Below are 26796 nucleotides of genomic sequence, written 5' to 3' on the forward strand. Positions count from 1 at the left end.
TCTGAAGAAATTTCTTCATCACACGAAATAAATGTTACATGTCAATGACCAACACAATCCAAGGATGTGCCAGTGGCGGCTGCCCACGTGTGTTGCCATGCTTCTCATACCAACATAGCATGCTCACAATTTTCTAATCCTTCCAGAATGTGGGAGGAAATCTGACTACCCAGAGGAAACCCACGTGGTCACAGGGAGAACATATAAACTCCTTACAGACAGTGGTGGGAATTGAATCTGGGTCACCTGCATTGTACCCTCCAACAGGACCGAAACCTTTTTGTGGTTTGGAGGGTTGTGTGTCTCAATGACCCAGAGAGCTACGCTGGCTGGAGTCAAGGCTTTATGCTTTGGCTCTTAGTAGGGTCACCCATCCCGAACAGGGCAAAGGATTGAGGACAGACTTAAGAGTGGTCCACTGGTCCTCCAGTTTTTGGGGATTCAACTCAATGCTAACAACCCTGGCTGGTTGGACAAAACTGTTAAGGAAACAGCAATAAAGAATCCCTCTCCGTCTGAGCGCAAAGGTATTCCTGAGTCTCCACCTGGGACTTGCAAGACTGACAGTAGTGCAAACTGAGAGGAAGCTACCAGCACGATGAAGGAAGCCCCACCAGAGACGGAGGACCTTCATTGCTGCCCGAACCACCAGTGACTACACTGTAAAATGTTATGTGTGTCACCAGCGTCAATCCGTTGGCGCTCACATTGTCGTATAACGTAATTGGTAGAAACGCACATAATTCACAACCATTGACATTGAGCTGGGGTTCACTTTAAGAGGCTAGTTTGAGGTAATTACCTCAAGTTCTGGTACCGTGCTTTTTGTGTTCAGTATCTGGAATACAGTAAGTGAATTGTTACAGTTTTTCTAAAACACTGAAAGCATCATGTCGTTTTATTTGCGAAAACCTACCACATAAACTGACGTCAGAACAGGGGTGTGTACAGGAATTTAAATTTATCAGCTTTTAGAACCCATAACCAAACAGCATGAGCATGTCTATAACCTCGTCGCTAAATCTAAAGTATTTATTATGGGTGGGGTTGGAGTTACTGATACAGGTTATTGTGCACTGATTCTTCTAGTGATAGAGGGAGGAGACAGGCATGTTAACCTGAATGAGAGTATGTGGTCAGCGAGAAACTAGTTCTGGGTAACTGAATCACTGGAGCTGGATCTGATCCCACCTCAGACCACCTCAGTTTACATTGCCAAACCTGATAAGGTAAATTACGGCAGAATCAATTCTTGGCATATTTGTGAGTATAAGAGGGCGTCTGTTAGGGCTGAGTGGGTTGTAAGGGGGATGGATTGTTCTCTCTGGGATCTGCAGGTTCTCCCTGGGGCAAGTGGGGCATTGCTGATAGGATGTCCGGGAGCTCCTGTATTCCCTTCACTATGGCAAATGCCATGGAGGCGTCTCAGACCTAGTTGTTTTCTTAGGCTCATAGAGATGGTTCTGGGTGCAGCATGGGTATTAGGAGACACGCTAAGGTATCGGGACAAGGATGAGGAGAGTTAGCACTCAGGAGGCAGTAAATCAAGAGTCTGAGGCAGGAGCCGGTGCTGAGACATGGATGAGTGATCCCCAGTCAATGGGAGGCCCAGTACCCATAGGCTGGTGATAACACCACCACCACAATCCCCCCCCACCCCCACTCGGGTCGGCAAATCCCCCAGATCAGCGAGTTCAAGGGTTGGAGGTCTATGTGGGCAGTAGACAGGAGCGCTGTTGTTGAGTCCTTGAGTAGGAGACCTGACGATGTGTCTGGAAATCGGAGGACTAATGTCTGTGAGCCGGAAGCCGGCTGGTGTGTCTGCAAGTCGGAAGACCGATGCCTGCTAGCCAAACACAAACCTGCATTGGATGTGTTCCAGACGTGCTTGGTGATATGTCTAGAAGTCCGAGGATCGAAGCCTGTGAGTCTTCTGTAGATTGTAGGCTGGAGGCCCCAAAGGGGTCCCATACCTCAGTGGATGGGTTGTTGGGTGTGAAGGAAGAAAGGGGTCTGTTTGCTATTGTTGTTTTTGTTTTGTTATTGTTGTTGCTGCTTGTGTTGTTCTACTGAACATTGTGGGTAGGTTGTGTTGGTGTAATAATGTGTGGTGACAATCGAGGACGGCCCCCAGCACATCCTTAGGTTTTCTTGGCTGTTAACTCAAAGTTCAAAGTAAATTTACTATCAATGTACATATATGCTACCATATACAACCTTGAGATTCATTTTCTTGTGGGCATACTCAATAAATCCATAGAATAATAACCATAACGCAATCAATGCAAGACTGCACCAACGTGGACATTCAACCAGTGTGCAAAAGACAACAAACTGAACAAATACAAAAAGAAAGAAATAATAATAATAATAATAAATAAATAAGCAATAAACACAGATATTGCCAATAAGCAGGATGATGAAGACTACCTGGAAGTAAACGAGCAGATGTTCCAGGAGAAATTGACATCTCTCAAAAGACAGCCACAGCAGTTACAGGAAGGCACTTTGCAGGAGTATCAGAAAAGGATGAAGAAACTAGATCAACAATACAAGGAAAGAATACGAAATGCAGAGCTTTTTCTGCAACTGGAGACAGAACAAGTGGAAAGGAATTATATTAAAGAGAAGAAAGCAGCAGTGAAGGAATTTGAAGATAAAAAGATTGAGTTAGAAGAAAAGAAAAAGATGATTGAGAATGAGAGGCTAACAATGGAACTCACAGGAGATTCTATGGAGGTAAAGCCAATAATGACTATGAAACTAAGAAGGAGACCTAATGACCTTCTTCCAATTACAGATAAAAGATGAAAACCTGCACCTGTGCAGTTAAATTACCTGTTAACAGATGAACAGATAATGGAAGATCTGCGAACTCTCAATAAGCTTAAATCTCCAAAAAGACCAGCATCTCCGTCTTCTGCTGAGCATCTTCCCAGCACTCCTGCTGAATCACCAGCACAAAGATATGAAGCACGAATAGAAGGTGGAAAGTTATATTATGATAAGAGATGGTATCATAAAGGTCAGGCTATCTATTTGGAATCTAAGGAGAATACAAAGATTGGCTGTGTAATTAGCTCAGTTGGAACAAATGAGATATGGGTAAGGAAGACAAGTGATAGCAGAAAGATGCGTATATATCTAGGACAGCTGCACAGAGGAGTCTTCATGATACGGAGGCGACCTGCTGCCTAGAACTCTTAGCAAGTTGGAGGCGCACATCTTCTTAACTCCCTATGCTCAAAGGTCAACTGTTCGTGACTTTTATATGGAAATCTGTATTAAAACAAACAAGTTTATTGACAACACACATCAAAGTTGCTGGTGAACGCAGCAGGCCAGGCAGCATCTCTAGGAAGAGGTGCAATTGACATTTCAGGCTGAGACTCTTCATCAGGATTTATTGACAAGTTTATTGACAGACTGGAGAACACACTACTTGAAAACACTTTCCAATGCCATCTCAGTTTTGATGATTGTACATATTTTTCAGGATAACATTCACCTTTTCACGGATTTCACTTTGCTTTACTCATCTTTGCAAGATGGAGGTGACCACTCTTTATGGCTGGAACCTGCCAATTTGTGGATTGTTCAAATTATTCCAGATAATAGAGTGAAGACCTATTTGCTTCAGTGCCAGACAATCTAGAGAAGAACCCCCCACCCCTGAGACTTGAGTTATAAATGGGTCTTAGACCAAAAGTTAAAAAAAGGCTTGTTATAATTTGACATTATTACGTTACTTTGTTATAATTTGATATTATTAAGTTACTAAGTAAACAAATGGTAGGCATTTGTATGATAAGGGTAAACATATTTGTTTAGCATAGTGCCCCAGTAAAAAAAACAGTTGATGCACTATTAAAATAAAAGGGGAAGAGTGTACCGTATAGCCTACAGTATAATAAGGGACTAATTTATGTTTTAGTAACACGTCGTTGCATGCGCTATTAGGCACGTATTGATCTGTACGTGTGTGCCGAGTTCGGTTTCTGACAGTAAAGAACCGTGTAGCTCCCGTCTCCAGCGTTTTTATTAATAACATTGTTGTGTAAACAGGCCACATACACAATTAAAAAGAAAAAATACATAATAAGAATAAATAAATATTGTGAAGATAAGATGAAGTGTCCTTGAAAGTGAGTCCATAGTTTGTGGAAAGAGTTCGGTGATGAGGAGAGTGAAGTTGAGTGGCGTTATCCCCACTCGTTCAAGAGCCTGACAGTTGAGGAGTAATAATTTCCTGAACCTGGTGGTATGAATCCTGAGGCTCCTGTCCCTTCTTCCTGATGGCAGCACTAGTATCAGAGCTGGTCAAGGATCTAGCCAAATAGGAATGATGATGTGAGGTCAGAGAAGATGAAAAATAAGTTACATTTCAGAAGCAGTTATTATCTTTCAACATCAGTCTCTGACCCACCGTGGATAACTTCATTCACCTCAACTCTGAAAAGATTCCACACATTTTGGACTCACTTTCAAGGACACTATTGTCAACTCATGTCCTCAGCATTATCTATCTCTCTGTTTATTTTATTTGTATTTGTGCAGTTTGTCTTTTGTACATTGTTTGATTGCCGTCTGTGTGTGTAGTTTTTCGTTGATTCCATTGTATTTCTTGGTGGCACCAAGAAAATGAATCTCACAGTAGGACATGGTAACATATACCTACTTTGATAATAAATTTACTTTGAACTTTGAACATTGCTTCAGAGAGGCAATGGATAATGTGACAACACTTTTGTCCTCTTGACACTCAGGTTATTACAAGTCAGGAAAAATACAAGCCTAATTTAACTCCTCATCTACAATCCCAGGCTCAGCACAAGCACACATAGACATTGTTAAGTCATCATGTTGAAGCAGATTTCTGTCATGATAAAACAGGCAGGTACGTGACCTTCAGAACCTTCTTGAAAGTGTAGCAATGTGATCAGGTGAGGCAATAGCTCCACTAAAATAATTTTATGATTCATCTCTATTTGAATCCTCGTGATTTTGTGGTTTTCATACAAAGACATAAATACATGTTCATGTCCGTCTTGAAACTGTTGGCAGAATCTCAAATGGTGATGGGGAGGCATACAGGAGTGAGATAGATTGCAACAACCACCTTGCACTCAGCATCAGTAAGACCAAAGAATTGAATGTAGATTTTAGGAAGGGGAAATCAAGGGAACACATACCAGTCCTTATCGAGGGATCAACAGTTTTAAGTTTCTGGGTGTCAACATCTCTGAAGATCTATCCTGGGTCCAACATATTAATGCAATTATGAAGAAGGCATGCTAGCCTTCCTCAGTATTTCCTTAGGTGTTTAAGGAGACTTGGTATGTCACCAAAGACTCTAGCAAATTTCTATAGCATTCTAACTGGTTGCATCGCTGTCTGGTATGGAGGGGCCACTCGCATAGGACTGGAAAAAACTCATCCAGCTCCATCATGGACACTAGCTTCCCCATCATCGAAGACGTTTATGGAAGGCGATGCCTCAAAAAGATCCGCATCACCCAGGACATGCCCTGTGTGCATTATCACCAGAGAGGAGATAAGGAAGCCTGCAGAGGAATAGCTTCTTCCCCTCCGCCATCAGATTTCTGAATGAACAATAAGTCCATGAATACTCCCTCCCTCATTTTCCTCTTTTTGCACTATTTACTCATTATATATATATATCTTTATGAGTTATAAATATGTTATATATTGCACATAGAGACATAGTCCAGAGGTTCAGTTGTTCCTCAGACCAAACATCAAAATGGAGAAGAAATGTGACCCAGGTGACTTTGACCGTGGAATGATTTATTGCTATGCAACAGGGTGGTTTCAGTATCACCGAAACTGCTTTCTTCCTGGGATTTTCACACACAATTGTCTCTAGAGTTTATAGAGAATGGTGTGAGAAACAAAAACATGCAGTGAGTGGCAGTTCTGTGGGTGAAAATGCCTTGTTAATGAGAGATCTCAGAGAGGACTGACCAGACTGGTTCAAACTGAAGGAAGCTGGTACATTCAGCAGACTGTGTGCTGTATGTAACACTGAGGGTACTGTATAAAGAAGTTAGCAACAGCACTAGCTATTGTGATTGGGCTTCGAGCCCTGCCGCTGTCTGTAAGGAGTACATTCTCCCCATAACCACATGGCTTTCATCTGCATGCTCCAGTTCTTCCCACATTCCTAAAGTGTACGGGTACGGTTAGTAGGTTGTGGGCGTGCTATGTTGGTGTTGGAAGCACAAGGTCCATTTTTGTGCAAAGTGATCAAGGTGGTTATGGTGTTGCTGTGGTGATTAGGAATGTGCAGGCTAGTTTAGGAACTGAACAGTTGAAGGGAAGTAGCTGTTCTTGAACCTGGTGGTGTGGGACTTCACGCTTCTGTACCTCCTGTCCAGTGGTAGCTATGAGAAGATGGCATGGCCTGGATGGTGGGGATTTTTGATGATGGATGCTTCCTTTTTGAGGCAGTACGTACAGTCATAGAGTCATAGAAAAGTACAGACTGGAAACAGGCCCTCTGGCCTATCTAGACCGTGCCAAGCCATCTAAGTTGCCTACTCCCATTGACCTGCACTGGGACCATAGCCCTCCATGCCTCTACCATCCATATAACCATCCAAACTTCTCTTAAACTTGAAATTGAGCTTGCATACACCACTTGTGCTGGCAACTCGTTCCACACTCTCACGACCCTCTGAGTGAAGAAGTTTCCCCTCATGTTTCCCTTAAACTTTTCACCTTTCACCTTTCACCCTTAACTCATGACCTCTAGTCATAGTCCCACCCAACCTCAATGAAAAATGCCTGCTTATATATACCCGATCTATACCGTCCATAATTTTGTTTACGCTATCAAGTCTCCCCTCAATCTTCAACGATCCAAGGAATAAAATCCTAACCTATTCAATGTTTCCATGTAACTCAGCTCCACCAGACCTGGCAACATCCTTGTAAATTTTCTCTGTATTTTTCAAACTTATTTACATCTTTCCTGTAGATGGGGGAACAATACTGCACACTATACCCCAAATTAGGTCTCACCAAGGTCTTTTACAACTTCAGCATATTATTGCATCTTCTGTACTCAATACTTTGATTGATGAAGGCCAATGTGCTTTTTATAGATACTACTGGTGGTGGGGAGAGATGTGCCCAGGATATATTGGGCAATGCCCACTATTCTTTGCAGCTTCTTGTGTTCCTCTGCATTTGAATTGCCATATAAAACCATGTTGCAGCCAGACAGGATATTTTCAGCAGGACATTGTGTTTGGTGACCAGCCGCACCTCCTTAACCTCCTAAGAAAATAAAGTTTTCTTTGTGATTGCATCTATGTGCTGGGCTCAGGAGAGGTCATTCAATATGTTAATGCCCAGGAATTTAAAGCTACTGACTGTCTCCACCACTGATGTAGACAGCTCAGTATTCATCTAGGTAACACGATATTTGACACCAAAAATGAGGACGGATTGTAGGGAAGGGATCGTTTGTCAAAAAGTTCGAAGTAAGTTTGTTATCAAAGTACATGTATGTCAATATATATTTTCTTGCGGGTCCCACGTGAATTATGTGGAACTCATTGACACAGAGAGTGGCTAAAGTAAGCAGTAAAAATGATTTAAGGTGAGGCTGAGTGATTTACACGTTTACTTAAGGTTTGGTAGCCTTTTGTCTCATCCACACTGTGTCTGCCCCTCTCCATATTGTGTTAGGCACCTAAATTTCTGCACTGCTTGTTCTGAGTTCCTTTGTCCTCTCTGCACCATTCCTGCCTTCCCAGTTTAACTATGTTACCTTGCCCTACTGTATCCGGGAGAGAGAGTAAAATAGTTTTTCAGTGAGGAATCAAATTTAGTCTGACCAAATTAAATCAGAATCAGGTTTAATATACGAGCAACACACATCAAAGTTGCTGGTGAACGCAGCAGGCCAGGCAGCATCACTAAGAAGAGGTACAGTCGACGTTTCAGGCCGAGACCCTTCGTCAGGACTAACTGAAGGAAGAGTTAGTAAGAGATTTGAAAGTGGGAGGGGGAGGGGGAGATCCAAAATGATAGGAGAAGACAGGAGGGGGAGGGATGGAGCCAAGAGCTGGACAGGTGATTGGCAAAGGGGATATGAGAGGATCATGGGACAGGAGGCCCAGGGAGAAGGAAAAAGGAGGGGGAACAGAGGATGGGCAAGGGGTATAGTCAGAGGGACAGAGGGAGAAAAAGGAGAGAGAGAAAAAGAAAGTGTGTATATAAATAAATAACGGATGGGGTACGAGGGGGAGGTGGGGCATTGGCGGAAGTTTGAGAAGTCAATATTCATGCCATCAGGTTGGAAGCTACCCAGATGGAATATAAGGTGTTGTTCCTCCAACCTGAGGTTAGCTTCATCTTTACAGTAGAGGAGGCCGCCGATAGACATGTAAGAATGGGAATGGGATGTGAAATCAAAACGTGTGGCCACTGGGAGATCCTGCTCTCTCTGGCGGACAGAGCGTAGGTGTTCAGCGAAACGGTCTCCCAGTCTGCGTCGGGTTTCGCCAATATATAGGAGGCCACATCGGGAGCACCGGACACAGTATATCACCCCAGCCAACTCACAGGTGAAGTGTCGCCTCACCTGGAAAGACTGTCTGGGGCCCTGAATGGCGGTTATGGAGGAAGTGTAAGGGCATGTGTAGCACTTGTTCCGCTTACAAGGTTTAATGTCACTGGCATATGTCATGAAATTTGTTGTTTTGTAGCAGCAGTACAGTGCAACGCATTAAGAAAACAAATTGCAATAAGAAATATGTATTAAAAAATAAATTAAGAGAACCAAAAATAGTGAGGTCGTGTTCACGGGTTGGTTCAAAATTTATTACTTATTTACATATTATTATTATTTCTTCTTCTTTTGTATTTGCACATTTTGTTGTCTTCTGCACTGTGGCTGAATGGCCTATTTGAGCATCCTTCATTGATTCTGTTAGGGTTATTATTTTATAGATTTACTGAGTATGCCCACAAGAAAGTTAATCGCAGGGTTGCATATGGTGACATATATGTACTTTGATAATAAATTTACTTTGAGCTTGGAGCTTTGATTGTCCATTCAGAAATCTGAGGGTGGAGGGAAAGAAGCTGTGTGTCTTCAGGATCCTGTACCTCCTCTTTGATCAGAGCAATGGGAAGAGGGCATGTCCTGGGTGTCCGTAATGACTGAGGCATTGCCGGTTGAAAATGTCCTGGATGCTGAGGAGGCTAGTGCCCGTGATGGAGCTGGCTGAGCTTGCAATCCTCTGCCGCTTTTTCCGATCCTAACGACGGCAAGCATTACATTAATGGCAAATTTATAGATGGTGTTTGAGCGTGGATCCTTGAGGGTGCGCTGGTGTTCATCGTCACTGAGGAGGAGATGTTAATTCCAATCTGCACACACTGTGGTCTCCAGGTGAGGAGGTGAAGAATTGTTTTGAATGCTTATACACTGACACACTGCATTTTCAGTTCTATTTATTTAAATGATGCTTTTCATTGTATTTGGCAATACTGAGCAGCCTTGTGCCACAGGTTTAAACACACCACTCAACGCTGCCGACGTCCGTAATTCTCTCACAGTTTTTAGGACCCTGCCTTCTAAATCCCTGGAACACACCCAGGAAATGTTAAGCATATTTTTCTTCACTTTCTAAATGAATTGCAAAGATCAGTGTTCACTGGGAGGTTGATGTCAATATTTTCACACCAGGCTCTGAGAGTGATAGTCAGTCACCGCAGTGTAGGTTCACATTGCCAACAGCAGCCCTGATCTCGAGTTCCAAGCCTTTTCACAGTGGCTCCATTATACCTCGATGTGAGCAAGTCATATTAAGGTCTCTGGTGCTCCAGTTAGTTGGACTCAGCCTGCACACACAACTCAGGTCTCCTGCAGGCCCAGATTCCCCCACAGAAAGCCCCTTTCCTGCCTGGTTGCCCATCACAAATCCTTAAAAGTGACATCAGTGATATCACCTAGTATTAGAGTGTGGGGGCCGGAGGTGGGGGGGGGAAATGGTGCAGAGGTAGAGCTCGGTTTTTCCAGTTCATTAGTTGGTTGCCCGGTTGCCAGGCCCAGGATCCACCAGATACAATTCCCACGACCAAACACCCAATAGGTTACGTCCATCATCATCAGATCCATGTCCAAGTTCCAGACATGTGTCTGATCACTGAATATCATGGGTGCAGGTCTGTCATGGAGGAACAGAGTACAGTACTGAAGGGATGGATCTGTCAGAGTCAGAATCAGCTTTAGTAGCACTGACATATGTTGTGAAATTGGTTGCTTTTGCAGCGGCAGTACAATGCAATACATAATAATAGAGAAAAGCATGAACTACAGTCAGTATATTTATAAAAACAGTTAAATTAAGTAGGTAGTGGAAAAATAGAAATTAAAAAGTAGTGAGGTAGTGTCCATGGGTTCAATGTCCATTCAGAAATTGGATGGCAGAGGGGAAGAAGCTGCTCCTAAACCACTGAGTGTTCAGGCCTTCAGGCTTCTGTACCTGCCTCCTGGTGGTAGCAGTGAGAACAAGGCATGACCTGGGTGATGGGGGTTCTTCATGATGGATGTCGCCTTTTTGAGGCAACAGTCTTTGAAGATGTCCGGGATACTATGGAGGCCAGTGCTGACGATGGAGTTTCCAACTCTCTGCACCTTATTTCGATCCTGTGCAGTGACCCTCTCTCCCCACGCCAGGCAGTGACGCAGCCAGTTAGAATGCTCCCCATGGTACATCTGTCGAAAGTTGCCGGTGTCTTTGGTGACATACCATTTCTCCTCAAACTCCTAATGATATACAGCTGCTACCATGCCTCCTTTGCAGCTGCTTTGATATGTTGAGCCCAGGAAAGGGCGTGGATAGAGTTTTGGCGGGGAACAGGGGTGCAGTATAAAGGCAATGTTTCTGTCACTGAGGGACACAGATGGAGTACTGGTGGGTCACTGTGTAACACTTGGATACATGGCTGACCAGAAGAAGATGGTGCCAGTGAACAACACTACCAGTGATGACATCCTTTGGATGGTTCATAAAGCTATCTATTGTTTCACTTCTTTTACATTTTCTTTCTCTTTCAAATTTGCTTCTGCTACTGTTGGAGTTTGTGATCTGCTGTTCAGCGCCTGCTATCTGCATCTTGCCGGTATGTCTGCGGTCCGATCTGGTGCTTTGCTGTCTAAGAGGGTTCTGTGTGGCCTTCAGCGAAGCGTGTGGTCTGAAGGCCAAGAAGCCCAGAGATGGGGCACAGGCCCATGATTGACTCCTTTTCTCACCGACCTTGCCACAGGAGACTGCAGTGCAGAAGGTGCAGTGCTGTCTACTAGCCTCTCACTTGCTGCTGCTGAAGGAAGGTCCCTGCATTCAAATATCTCTCTCTCCCTCAATGCTGTCAGAGGATGGTGCCAGAGCAAGGTTTATCAACGCGGTTTGTGGGTTGCACTGTGATGCGTTCCTGGTTTCTAGTCACTCTTCTTTTGCTGACTTTGAACCAGGCAGGCCTGCAGAAACGAACTGAATATGCCCGGACTCTTTTGATTTTGTGTTTTATATTGTGTTTTTTTGCTCATGTTTTTATTGCCATTTTTGCAATTTTTTTGTGTGCAGAGGTAGGGGTTGATGTTTTTCTTTGAACGGGTTCCATGGTTTTTCTTTGTTTCATGGCTGTCTGTGGGGAAGACGGAATTCAGGGTTGTATACTGCAAACATACTTCGATAATAAACGTACTTTGAATCCTTGAATAGATCTGCAACTGTGTAACACTGGGACACAGTACTGGTGGGGAAGGGTCTGTCACTGTGTAACACTGGGATACAATACCGGTGGGGACTGTCTGTCAGTGTGTAACACTGGGGTACGATACCGGTGGGGATGGGCCTCACTGTTTAACACTGGGACACAGTACTGGTGGGGACGAGTCTGTCACTGTGTAACACTGGGATACAATACCAGTGGGGACTAGTCTGTCACTGCGTAACACTGGGATACAATACCAGTGGAGGTGGGTCTGTCACTGTGTAACACTGGGATACAGTATTGGTGGGGATGGGTCTGTCACTGCATAACACTGGGTTCAGGACTGGTGGGGACAGGTCTGTCACAGTGTAACACTGGGTTCAGGACTGTTGGGACAGGTCTGTCACTGTGTAATACTGGGATACTGTACCAGTGAGGATGGGTCTGTTAGCAGCATTGGCTAAAATTTTAGAGTGTTTATTCGCAAGCTGATAAAGGCAGCTTGGACTGTAAGGCTCTTCAACTAACCCTGCTCTGTCTTGCTTCCAGATCTTGCTCCTGTTGGAGTTAGGATGGGCACATGAAGTACAGAAGATGGAGGAGATGTGCACAAATTCCTGATTTAGGTGAATGAGAAATATTTGCCCTCAGAACATGTGAACAACTGGCCTTAAAGAAAGATATAGCTAATCTTTAATCTTTAAAACAACTGGCTTTCTTTTAAAATAAATGCAACTTAAAAAAAATTAAAGATTAGCTTTATTTATCACGGGTACTTCAAGACATAAAATGACCAACACAGTCTGAGCCTGTGCCTGTGCCACACTTCCAGTGCCAACAGAGCATGCCCACAACTCACTAACCTCAACCTACACATCTTTGGACTGTGGGAGGAAACCCACACGGTCACGGACAGAATGTACCAACTCCTTACAGGCAGCGGCTGGATTTGAACTCTGATCTTACTGTTGGTGCTGTTAAGCATTACACTAACCATTTAGTCTTGGACAAGACATTTCCAATGAGTTTGCAGATCTGGTCCTCCCCTTTGCGTTGGGTGCCAACACCTCTCCTCTGTGGCTCGACCGATCAAAGCAACGTGAACAGAAGCAAGTCTGTGTGCGCATTGAGACCAAGCCAAGAGGACAGTCTTCAGAGTCCTTTGGTTGTTCCTGAATCAACGCCAACAGCCGACTGATGCATCTACAATGCAGTTTGTGTAATCAGAATGTGTTGTTCATCTGAACTTAATCGCCAATGAAAGGCTCAAGAGAGACATTGCCGACACCTAGCCTACCTGCCATCAAGGAGATATATACATTCAGGTGCCAGAAAAGGGCCAGTAACGTAATGAAGGATCTCACCCACCCTGCTCCTGGACTGTTTGCCCCACTCCTATCAGGGAGGAGGCAATGTAGTACCCACACCAGACTCAAAAACAGTAACTTTCCCCAAGCGGTAAGGCTGATCAACACCTCCATTCACACCCCCAACCCCTCCACACCCCCAACCACCACTACTTTATCATTTCCTGTTAGAGTCACCTTATGTACTGACACTCCTGTGCCTAGCGTCACTTTATGGACTTACAATCAATCTGTGTAAATAGCTATCTTATGTATTTATATTTATTGTGTTTTTTATTGTCATTCTGTTCCTTTTGTGTTTTTTTGTGTTGCATTGGATCTGGAGTAACAATTATTTCATTCTCCTTTACACTTGCGTACTGAAAATGATATTAAATAATCAAGAATCTTGAAGAGATATCCAATCAGAAGAGGCATTTGCCACCAGGCTGTGAATGAACGGATGTTAATACTTGATAACGCTTTGACAGCCTTTGCACTACTGCAAAAGCACCTGGCGGTTTGGTTGTTGCTTGTCCTCTCAGCTGAGGCTTTCTTAAAGTTAATCTAAGAGATGTGAGCTTTACAGCTTAAGACTTAAAACCATCCTGATTTCGGAATCAGAATCATACCTACTAACACGGACTTACATGACATAAAATGTCTTTGTTTTACAGCAGTGTTACAGTGCAAAGTGTTGAAAATCTCTTGTTTCTGTTACTGTTTGTGCCAGTTAAAAGGGTGAACTAAAGGAAAACAATTGGCAGGATAAAAGTCATCAGTTACTGCCACTCCACATTTCCATGGCCGCGTCCCTCAACTGTTAGGTCCAATATCAACAGGGAAGGCAGATATAAGGTTCAACCACACAGAAAGTTTGTGGGGGATTAAGCACTGATATCAACTCATGATAGTGTTGAGTAACTTAATTGCTTCCGAATCCTGGTCACCTGTACCTAGCGTGGACCTGATGGGCCAAATTACCTGTTTCCGATGCTGTGTGACTCTATAACCTTCATGACTTCACTGACCTCCATTGTCTCCTCCGAATTCTTGTTTCTGTCCTTCCCTTTCCCCTTTTAAATCCTCAAAATCTTTGATCCGTTTTCTGATCATCCACTCTAAATCTCCTATTCCAATCAATTATGGTTTGGAAGCATTCTGGTTGTTGCTGCTGCTGCTTCTGTTCTGCTGAACAATGTGGGCATGTTTTGGTGGCACTAGAACATGTGGTAACACTTAGGGTCTTAGAATACTACAGTACAGACATAGACTCTTTGGGCCATTTAGTCTGTGCCAAACTGTTATTCTGCATGGCGTCATCAACCTGCACTTGAACCATAGCCCTCCATACCTCTCCAATCCATCTAACTATCCAAATTTCCCCTAATCGAACCACTTCTGCTAGCAGTTCATTTCACACTCTCACCACCTCTCATGTTCCCTTAAATATTTCACCTTTCACCCTTAACCCATGATTTATGGTTCTAATCTCACCTAACCTCAGTGAAAAATGGCTGCCCCAGCATATCCTTGGGTGTGTTGGTTGTTAACACAAATGATGCATTTCACTGAATGTTTTCATGCACATGTGATAACTAAAGCTGAATCTGGCGAATCTCCATCATGAGGATTTTACATAAATAGCACTATATAAATGGAAAATTTTGTAGTCAGAACCAGGAGTGCAGAGAGAGCAAAGGTTGTGTGAGACTCTAAACCTGATAGAAACTGGAATATTTGCATAGTCTCTGAGTTGGCATGACCTTCAGACACGGTTTGTTCACTGATGATTTAAAATTTAAATTTTAGCTCTTTCCAGTGTTTTAAATTGAAAAGGTGAATTGAAAATAGGCGAGTGGTTGTAATTTAGAATTTATGTGGCTTCACCTTATCTTCTTGTACCCATGTGCATCATTTGAGATTGTCGACAATTGCCTGATTTTTGACGGTATCAGGTTCTCATAGCGTTACTTCATGTGGGAATCCCTGGAATTTAAAACCAAGACAGTTGGGAAGCTGAGAGAAATAATTTCACTTATTAGTTTGTGGTAATCATCTAAGCCATGTCCTCTTCTCAGTGCTGCCATCCAGTAGGAGATACAGGTGCCTGAAGCTTCATATGCAAAAGGTTCAATTTCAACACTACCTCAGACTTTTTCCTCTCTCTCTCACTTACTCAATCTTTCATTAATGTCATTATTGTGTTTATTTTGTTGTTTACCTTGCACACTCAGTGGTCACTTTATTAGATACTGGAGGTCACAGGGTCATAGAAATATACAGCACAGAAACAGGCCCTTCTGCCCATCTAGTCCATGCTGAAACCAATTAAATTGCCTAGTCCCACCGACCTGCACTGAGACCATAGCCGTCCATACCCCTATCATCCACGTACCTATCCAAACTTCTCTTAAACATTGAAATCAAGTTTGCATGCACCACTTGTACTGGCAGCTCATTCCACACACTCACAAACCTCTGAGTGAAGCAGCTTCCCCTTGCATTCCCCTTAAACTTCTCACCTTTCATCTTTAATCCATGACCTCTGGTTGTAGTGTCACCGAAACCTCAGTGGAATAAGCCTGCTTGCATTTACCCTATCTATACCCTTCATAATTTTGTATACCTCTATCAAATCTCCTCAATATTCTATGCTCTAAAGAATACAGTCCTAACCTATTCAATCTTTCCTTATAACTTAGGTGATCTAGACCTAGCAACATCCTTGTAAATTTTCTTTGCACTCTTTCAACCTTGTTTATATCTTTCTTGTAGGTAGGTGACTAAAACTGCACACAATACTCCAAATTAGGCCTTACCAATGTCCAACATACCACCCCATCCTCTGTACTCAATACATTGATTTACGAAGGCCAATATTCCAAAAGCTTTCTTTACGACCCTATCTACATGTGACGCCATCTTCAACGAATTATGTCCTTTCGTCGCAACATGCTCAACTTTTTGATTCCTGACTTTGTCCGAGGTCTTATCAACACCTGTATCCACTTCTCCACTAAATACTGGCACTCTGGTTCCCATCCCCCTACAACTCTGGTTTAAGCCCCACTGTGCCGCATTAACAAACCATCTCACTAGAATATTAGCCCCTCTCCAGTTCAGGTGCAAACTGTCCCTTCTGTACAAATCCCACCTTCCCTGGAAGAGAGCCCAATGATTCAAAAACCTTATGCTCTCCCTCCTACACCAACTCCTTAGCCACATGTTAAACTGTATAATCTTCCTAGGCCTGGCCCCATCAGCATGTGGCTTGGGCAGCAATTCTGAGATCACAGCCCTGGATATCCTGCCCTTTAACTTAGCACCTTTAACTTGTCACTCGTCGTACCCGTGTCATTAGTATGGCATGGACCACGGCCTCTGGCTGTTTACCCTTCCACTTAAGAATGCTGAAGACTCGATCTGAGATGTCCCCAACCCTAGTACCCAGGAGGCAACATACCATCCGGGAATCTTGTTCTTGCCCATGGAACCTCCTGTCCATTCCCCTAACAAATACCTTATCACCACAGCATGCCTCTTCTCCCCCCTTCCCTTCTGAATCACAGAGCCATACTCAGTGCCAGAGAGCCAACCACTGTGACTTTCCTCTTGTTAGATCAACACCCCCCAACAGTATCCAACGTGATATACCTGTTGTTCAGGGGAATGGCCACTCTGCACTAAGGGGGACTCTGCACTGTCTGTTTAACCCTTACCCCTTCCTGACTGTCACCCAGTTTCCTGTGTCCTGCGCCTTAGGTGTAGCTACTTCTCTGTACAGTATGTCCTATCACCCATTCAGCCTCCCAAATGATCCAGAGTTTATCTAATTCCAGCTACAACTCCTTAACGCTGATTACTAGAAGCTGGAGCTGGATGCACTTCTCGCAGCTGTAGTCGTAAGAGACAATGGAGGTCTTCCTGCCTTCCCACATCCTGTAAGAGGAGCATTCCGCTATCCTGCCTGACATCTCTACTGTCCTAGCTGATATAAAGAAGGGAAAAACTTAACCTAAAGCATTTCTTTTCTTTTATTTTCTTTGACTGAAGCCTCTAAGAGCTAAAGCCTCGAGATCACCACTCTTGACTCTGTCCACCCAGATGATGGCTGCTGTGCTTGCCCCTGCCTTCTCTTAATTTGCAATTGCTAATCAACCTAAAACACAGATTGGTCCGCTGATCAAAGCTCTATTTGCTGCCGTGACTCACTGCTCCTGTTTCTGCTTGCTCAGTGGACCTGAGTCAACCTCCCTCCACTCAAACTTCTGATGTCCAGATTGGTCGCTGGGCAAAGGTCTATACCTAATAATGTGACCATTGAGTGTATGTTCATAGTCTAGAGATACCTTGTGCTGGGCATTCAGAGACGCCCTTCTTCACACCATTTTAGTAACACATGTTTATCTGAGTTACTGTTGCCTTCTTGTCAGCTGTCAGCTTGAACCAGTCTGGCCATTCTCCTCTGACCTCTCTCATTATCCAGGCATTTTCGCCCACAGAGCTGCTGCTCACTGGATTTTTTTTTTTGTTTTTCGCACCATTCTCTGTAAACTCTGGAGACTGTCGCACATAAAAATCCCAGGAGATCAGCAGTTTCTGCAATACTCAAACCACACCATCTGACACTTTTGATCTTTCCAGGGTCAAAGTTATGTAGATCACGTTTCTTCTGCATTCTGACATTTGGACTGAACAACAACTGAACCTCTTGACCATGTCTGCATGCTTTGATGAATTGAGTTGGTGCCACATGATTGGCTGATCAGATATTTGCATAAACAGGTGTACAGGTACCTAATAAAGTGGCCACTGAGTGTATGTAGTGCAGAAGAGAGCAAGGAGTGAGGTAGTGTTCATGGGTTTCATGCTGATAAAAGTTTAGAGATAAGTGTGCTAAAAACACGGGTAGATGGGACCAGCTGACTGGGCAACAGTTTTGGTATGGACTGAGCAGGACTAAAGTGCCTCTTTCTACACAGTACGACTCTGTGACTCCCAGGGAACTCGCCACCATTTCTCCAGGGCTATTAGTAATAGGCCATGATTGATGGCTATGCTGGATCTGAAAGAAAAAGGCTGTTCCACAAAGGGCTTCGTAAAAATCATGGGATCAATTTCAAATCATTGAAATTATTTTGTAGCTGTAATGAGAACTCACTGTGCGGTTTTGCACACAAAAAAAAACCTTACATTTGGAACGCACATAAAAGTTGCTGGTGAATGCAGCAGGCCAGGCAGCATCTCTAGGAAGAGGTACAGTCGACGTTTTGGGCCGAGACCCTTCGTCAGGACTAACTGAAAGAAGAGATAGTAAGAGACTTGAAAGTGGGAGGGGGAGGGGGAGATCCGAAATGATAGGAGAAGACAGGAGGGGGAGGGATGGAGCCAAGAGCTGGACAGCTGATTGGCAAAAGGGATATGAGAGGATCATGGGACAGGAGGCCTAGGGAGAAAGAAAAGGGGGAGGGGGGAAAAAGTCCAGAGGATGGGCAAGGGGTATAGTGAGAGGGGCAGAGGGAGAAAAAGGAGAGAGAGAAAAGGAATCTGTGTATATAAATAAATAATGGATGGGGTACGAGGAGGAGGTGGGGCATTAGCAGAAGTTTGAGAAGTCAATGTGCATGCCATCAGGTTGGAGGCTACCCAGACGGAATATAAGGTGTTCCTCCAACCTGAGTGTGGCTTCATCTTTGCAGTACAGGAGGCCGTGGATAGACATATCAGAATGGGAATGGGACGTGGAATTAAAATGTGTGGCCACTGGGAGATCCTGCTTTCTCTGGCGGACAGAGCGTAGGTGTTCAGCGAAACGATCTCCCAGTCTGCGTCAGGTCTCGCCAATATATAGAAGGCCACATCGGGAGCACCGGACGCAGTATTACATTTGGAATTTGGGCTTCAGCACAGTCTATTAGGAAACGCTCAACCCAATTCCATGGAAATTGTCTTCCCAGCTCTAAGAGCAAGAGGTAGGTTGTTATGTTGCAACTTCATAAAACTCTGCTTAGCCCACATCTGGAGTATTGCAATCAGTTCTGGTCACCCCATTGTAGGAAGGATGCAGAGGCTTTGGAAAGGGTGCAGAAGTGGTTCAGCAGGATGTTGCCTGGATTGGAGGGTATGAGCTATAAGGAGAGGTTGGAAAAAACTTTGAGCTATTGTCTGTGCAGCAGCAGAGGCTGAGAGGAGACCTGGCAGACATTAATGAGAGGCAGAGTTGGAGGAGATAGCAGGTTATCTTTTTCTCAAAGGTCTAAATGTCAAACACTAGAGGCAGGTATTTAAAGCAAGAGACAGAAAGTTCAAGGGCGATGTGCAGGGAAAGTATTTTTACAAAGGGACTGAGGGGTGTCTCAAATGCACTGCCAGGTGTGGCAGAGGAGGCGGTGACGAAGCTCTTACACAGGCACATGAATGTGTAGGGAATAAATGATATGGACACTAGGATCTGTTTAGACAGACAGTTAAATACCAATTTAATTAGCTTGGTATAGCATTGTGGGAAGAAGGGCCTGTTCCAGTCAATATTCTACATTCTCGTAGCCCAGTAGAAGCACCTTCAATGGAATCTTGAAAGTAGTTCAATAGAAAAGCCCAACATCTCCCCACCACCCACCGCATCTCTGCACACCAATATGGATAACTTCACTCATCTCTACAGGGAACTGATTGCTCAACGATGGACTCTGCAATTCATGTTCTCAGTTTGTAATGAATGAATTTTTTGTTTTATCATAGTTTGTCTTCTGTTACACATTGATTGCCAGTCTTTGTGAGTATTTTTATTGATTCTATTGTATGTATTTCTTTGCTCTACTATGAATGCCTGCAAGTAAGTGTTTCTAGGGTAGTATATGGTGACATACACGTACTTTGATAATAAATTTACTTTGAACTCCGGTCTGGTACTTTCTCAGGTGCGCTGAACACAAACGACCTGTCAGTAATGCACACAAACTGAGAAGGAATATTATGTGAGGTCTACATGGAATTCAAAGCAGATAAAGGCAACAGGGACTTGAAGCACTGAGATCAAGGTAGTGCTTTAAGCCAACTATTTCATGAATAACTCTGCTCTGAGAATATGCCACAGCCACATTCTGTAATGTAAGGCTATGATAACATGACACATCACGTTCGGAGAGACTGAGTCAATGCTTACGTTGGCTGAAAGAAGGGATGAAAGTGCAAGCCATTTTACGTGGGTAACCACTGACTACTGGTAATGTGACCTATAGACTGGGTAAGAGGGCAGGTGCTTCATTAGATTCCGTATTTGCTCAGTCACTGGAACAGTTCAGTAAACTGCAGCGGCTATACCTGCTGTCAATGGCTGTAGTGTAAGGAAATTTATTTTAACCATATAACAATTGCAGCACAGAAACAGGCCATCTCGGCCCTTCTGGTCCGTGCCGAACTCTTACTCTCACCTAGTCCCACCGACCTGCACTCAGCCCATAACCCTCCATTCCTTTCCTGTCCATATATCTATCCAATTTAACTTTAAACGACAACATCAAACCTGCCTCAAACACTTCTGCTGGAAGCTCGTTCCACACAGCTACCACTCTCTGAGTAAAGAAGTTCCCCCTCATGTTACCCCTAAACTTAAAGGGCAAAACTCTCAATTCATGTCCTCTTGTTTGAATCTCCCCCATTCTCAATGGAAAAAGCCTATCCACGTCAACTCTATCAATCCCCCTCATAATTTTAAATATCTCTATCAAGTCCCCTCTCAACCTTCTACGCTCCAAAGAATAAAGACCAAACTTGTTCAACCTTTCTCTGTAAATCAGTAGATGAAACCCAGGCAACATTTTAGTAAACCTCCTCTGTACTCTCTCAATTTTATTGACATCTTTCCTATAATTCGGTGACCAGAACTGTACACAATACTCCAAATTTGGTCTTACCAATGCCTTATACAATTTCAACATTACATCCCAACTCCTATACTCAATGCTCTGATTAATAAAGGCCAGCATACCAAAAGCTTTGTTCACCACCCTATCCACATGAGATTCCACCTTCAGGGAACTATGCACCATTATTCCTAGATATTTTATTTTATTCTATTTTATTTTACTATGTTATTACTTATTTAGGCTCTTCCAGTCCAACAAGCCTGCACCATCCAATTACACCCACGTGACCAATTAACATATTATTCCTTATATCTTTGGATGATGGAAGGAAATCAGAGCACCCAGAGGAAACCCACGCAGTCATGGGGAGAACATACAAACTCCTTACAGACAATAGCAGTGAACCTGGATCACTGACACTGTAAAGCAATGTGCTGACTACGATGCTACTGTGCTGCCCCAAATTTGACCCCTTTTTTTGACACGAATATTGACGCAAGTGTGCAAAACTTGTGGAAACTTGAGAGCCATAAGGAATTCAAATCGAAATAAGACAACAATCCTTTTAAAGATTTGCAGAAGCAATTACATTTCAAAGAAGAGAGTCATAAACATCTGAGATTCTGCAGAAGCTGGAAGTCCAGAGAAACACACACAAAATGCTGGAGGAACTCAGTGAAGGCAGAGGGATGGTCAGCAATTTGGATTGTTAAACTACATCAGGGCTAAGACTGCAGAGAGAAGCTAATCTGTATAAAGAGCAGAAAAGTGGAATGTAACACCAGCTGATAGGCTGAAAGCAGATGGCGTGGGAGATTTTGGATCCTGATGCTTAAGAATGAGATGTAAAACTTAATGCTTATGGTACTTTTAAAAATTGTTACAAGAGCGGAAAGCTAAGAAAGAGGAGCCGAGAGAGCAAAGAAAAAGAAAAAAGCATCTGTGGTCGTCTCACACTCAGAATTCATTCGTTCATTATGTGCCATGTCATGTGATGTGGGCAATCATGCCCTTTCTGTGACCATGATTGTTCTTGGTAAATTTTTCTACAGAAGTGGTGTGCCATTGCCTTCTTCTGGAAAGTGTCTTTACAAGACAGGTGACCCCAGCCATTATCACTACTCTTCAGACCTGGCATCAGTGGTCACATAGCCAGGACGTGATATGTACCAGCTGCTCATATGACCATCTACCACCTGATTCCATGGCTTCATGTGACCCTAATCGGGACGGGGGGGGGGTGGGTGCCGGGGAAGGAGGGCTAAGCAGGTGCTACACCTTCCCCGAGGGTGACCTGCGGTTGAGCAGAGGGAAGGAACACTTTGCACATCCTTTGGTAGTCATATCAGCCATCTGATTCCTAAATGGACATTGAACCCTTGGACACCACCTCAATTTTTAAAATATATATAGTTTTTGTTTCTTGCATGATTTTTAATCTATTCTATATACATATATTTTATAAAGTATACTGAATAAGATTTACTTACTTATTTACTTTCCCCCCTTCTATATTATGTATTGCATTGAACTGCTGCTGCTAAGTTAACAAATTTCACGTCAAATTCCGGTGATAATAAACCTGATTCTGATCTCCACTTCAACACCCAAATACTCAGACCAGCGATAAAAATATTCCAGTGATAACAATTAACCTACAAAACAGCCAAATTCAAATGGTGCGACATCTGCTACTGACAACTAGAAGTTGCTTGAAAAAATACAAAAGCAATTATACAATCATTACTAGAAAATTCACTGAACAATTCCATGTAAGTGATTATAAAGAAATAAAAGCAAGCTTAGGAAAACTAAACTACAAGAAAAAATAACAATTCAACACCCTAATCCAACAGAGATGATGGCCTGATAGACCCAGGCGAGGGAGATCCAGACCGCACACATTCAAAATGCTGGAGGAACTCAGCAGGCCAGGCAGCAACTACGGAAAAGAGTACAGTTGACGTTTTGGGTCTAGGCTCTTCAGCAGGACTGGAGATGAAAAACAGATGAGGAGTAGATTTATAAGGTGGGGCGAGGGGAGGGGAGGGAGAGGCATGAGGTGATAGGTGAAACTGGGAGGGGGAGGGGTGAAGTAAAGAGCTGGGAGGTTGATTAGTGAAAGAGATACAAGGTTGGAGAAGGGGGAAATCTAATAGGGGAGGACAGAAGGTCATGGGAAAAAGAAAAGGGGGGAGGAGCACCAGAGGGAGGGGATGGGCAGGCAAGGAGATAAGGTGAGAGAGAGAAAAAGAGATCTCCCAGTGGCCACCCATTTTAATTCCACTTCCCATATCCATTCCAATTTGTCTACCTATGGCCTCCTCTACTGTCATGATGAGTCCACTCTCAGGTTGGAGGAACAACATCTCATATTCCCTCTGGGTAGTCTCCAACCTGATGGCATGAATATCGATTTCTCGAACTTCCGGTAGTGCCTCCATCCCACCACCATATCCCATCTCTTTCACCAATCATCTTCCCAGCTTGTTACTTCCCCCTCCCCCTCCCGGTTTCACCTATCACCCTGAGTGTCTCTCTCCCCTTCCCCCACCCTTTAAATCTATTCGTCTTTTCTCTCCAGTCCTGCCGAAGGGTCTTGGCCTGAAATGTCGACCATACTCTTTGCCAGAGATGCTGCCTGGCTTGCTGAGTTCCTCCAGCATGTTGTGTGTGTTGCTTGGGATTTCCAGCAACTGCATATTTTCTCTTGTTTGTCAGAGAGATCCACATTCCAGTACGTGCAGTCTCCTTGTGTCTATAATCAATGTGCTGTTGATTGAGGGACAAAGCACCAGGTCATTTTTTAAAACCACTCAAGAGAATAGACAGGGATCGTTATATCTTTCAGCCACTAGGTAGCACCTCTGACTAGTGATCAATGTACACTGTACTGGAGTCTAAACTGAATTTGTTTCTGGAGTTGGAATGACATACAAAATTAACAATTAAAATCGGTTAAGGAAGACCATGGGTGAAATTCAATTTACTTCCAGTGGTTGCAAGTGGGTGAAGAAGGAATTTGTGCAGAGGGAGTTCAGGAATCAGCAGAGTGCAGCACATGTAAATCCTTAAGCAAGCATCTTTTTCAGTGTTGCAATGACCAATACCAGAGGAGATTGCCGGAAGGTGTTAGGGATAGATTTTTATTTTACGCAGAGACAGACAGGTGTCTGGAACACACTGCTGGGGGCAATGACTAAGGATGATAAATTAGGAGGAAGATTTACAATGCTCTTAGATACACATGGATGTAAGAAGCTTGAAGGATTATCATTGTGTACTTAATAATTCAGTACTATTTGAGTAATCATGTAAATATATTGTTTGATTAAGCATTCTTTGTTGTTTATATAATTCAATATATGTAAAAATACATGAACTGCATCCATCATGATCCAGCCATGTGATATGTGTGTGCTTCACGTGAAGTAAAAAAGAAGTTAGACTCACATTTTGAACTCCTATGTCTTTCTTTGAGTTAGTTTAATGTTTTGAAATTACAAAACATAACAGTTATGAGTTGTGTAAGAGAGATGGGTTAGACTGATCACTCAGTTTCAAATCGAGTAGTTTAATTATCATTCATGTATAGATACAGCTGAACAAGACAGCATTCCTTTGGAGCCAAGGTACAAAACATTCAAGATAGCAAGCAAACATTCAGAATAGTGAATAACAATTCAAAATATTGAGTAAAGAAGCATATTCACTAGGAACAAAAGATAGGTAGTCCAAGACTTTGTGGTACAACCTCCTGGCAGTGTATAGACACATTCAATCTACCCTGTCATTCCACCACTCCTCGAACACAGGAGGGCCAGCACTGACGGGCCAGGCCAGGCACCAGCCGCGATTTCAGATTTATTTATCACATGAACATCAAAACACATAGTGAGATGTGTCATTTGCGTTAACAACCAACACACCCAAGCATGTGCAAAGGGCAGTACATAAGCATTGTCAACATAGTGTACCCACAATGCTCAGCAGAATAACACAGAACAAGCAACAAAGCAACAGGAAAACAGGCCCCCTCCCACCCTCCAGCATGGGCAGTCCTCCAACTCATGGACATGCCTCCAGTGTCCGGGCTTTGGCCATCGGGCCCCGGCTACAGAGAGTATATCAGTGAGGTGGTGAGATACATCAGCTGGTTGAGTGGTGTCGTAGCAGCATCATTGTACTCAACATCAGTAGGACCAAGCAACTGACTGCTGACTTCAGGAAGGGGAAGTCAAGGGAACATACACCAGTCCTCATCGAGGGATCAGTAGTGAAAATGGTGAGCAATTTCAAGTTCCTGGGTGTCAAAATCTCTTAAGATCTAACCTGGGCCCAACATATAGATGCAATTACAAAGAAGCACATAAGCAGCTATATTTCATGAGGAGTTTGAGGAGATATTACCAAAGACTCTAGCAAATTTCTACAGATGTACCATAGAAAGCATTCTAACTAGTTGCATCAACATCAGGTATGGAGGAGCCTCTGCATGAGATCAGAAAAAAACAACAGAGGGCTCTAAACTCAGCCAGCTCCACCACGGGCAGCAACTTCCTCACATTTGAGGACATCATCAAAAGACAATGCCTCAAAAAGGTGGATTTCATCATGAAGGACCCCGATCACCCAGGACATGCCTTCTCATTTCTACCATCAGAAGGGAGATACAGAAACAGGAAGACACACACTTGACATTTTAGGAACAGCTTCCTCTCCTCCGCTATCAGATTTCTGAAAGGACAATGAACCCATGAACACTATCTCACTCTTTATGCTCTCTTTTTGCAGTACTTAGTTTTATTTACCTTGACATACCTTGAGACCTGCACAGGCAATGGAGCAAAAGCAAGCTTTCTTTTTAGATTCAGATTAATTTAGTGTCAGACACATCAATGTGAAACGAAACTCCTTGACTGTGTGAACAGTATACATGGTAGTAATGAATACAACAATGAGCACTAAACAGCAGAGTGGTGCAGAGAGAGTTGTGCAGATAGAAGAGGACAGAGAGCTTTGTGGAATGGTGCCATGACAACTTTTCTCACAATGTCAATAAAACAAAAGAAGAACTGGTCATTGACTTCAGGAAAGTGGAGGGGAGAATGGTGCGCAAGCTGCTATTTACATTAGTTGTACTAAGGTCAAGAGGGTTCAAAACGTCAAGTTCCTAGGAGTGAACATTAGTATCATCCTGTCCCCTTCTAACTACGTAGACAAACTACGGCTAAGAAAGCTCACCAGCACCTCTACTTTCTCAGAAGGCTAAAGGAATTTGACACAACCCCTTTGACCTCACCAATTTTTAATCGATGCACTGTAGAATGCAATTTAACTGGATGAGTGATGGCTTGTTGCGGCAATTGCTCTGAAAGTGGCCACAAGAGACTGCGGACTTGTGGACACAGCTCAGCACATCAATAAAAATAGCCTCCCGCGCATGGGCTCAGCTGCATTTCTCACTGCTTCAGTAATCAACAAGATCTTACCCATCCCAGACATACTCCCTCCTCCCCTCTGCCCTCCCCCAAATGGCAGAAGATATAAAAGTCTGAAAACATGTACCACCAGCTTCTACCCCACTGTTATCAGACTCTTGAATGAACTTCTTGTTTAATAAATGACCTCACATCTACGCCACCTTGTTATGATCTTGCACCTTATTTTCTAACTGCACTGCACTCTCTCTATAGCTGTTACACTTTATTCTGCATTGTTTCTGTTTGCCCTGGAAGGCAAGTCCAATGTCAGCATTCATTTCGAGAGGAGTAGAATAGAAAAGCAAAGCTGTAATGGTGAGGCTGTATAAGGCACCAGTGAGG

General features: G+C 43.5%; 1 protein-coding gene and 1 pseudogene across 1 annotated transcript in view; one reads left to right on the forward strand and one right to left on the reverse strand.

Annotated features, from left to right (window-relative positions):
* rnf128b (ring finger protein 128b) overlaps positions 1 to 26796 on the reverse strand; it is a 180877-nt gene that overhangs the window by 127523 nt on the left and 26558 nt on the right. The window lies entirely within an intron of this gene.
* Positions 1840 to 3198, forward strand: LOC140204397 (sin3 histone deacetylase corepressor complex component SDS3 pseudogene; annotated as a pseudogene).

The sequence above is a fragment of the Mobula birostris genome, chromosome 10, assembly GCF_030028105.1.
Source record: "Mobula birostris isolate sMobBir1 chromosome 10, sMobBir1.hap1, whole genome shotgun sequence".
Taxonomy (NCBI): domain Eukaryota; kingdom Metazoa; phylum Chordata; class Chondrichthyes; order Myliobatiformes; family Myliobatidae; genus Mobula; species Mobula birostris.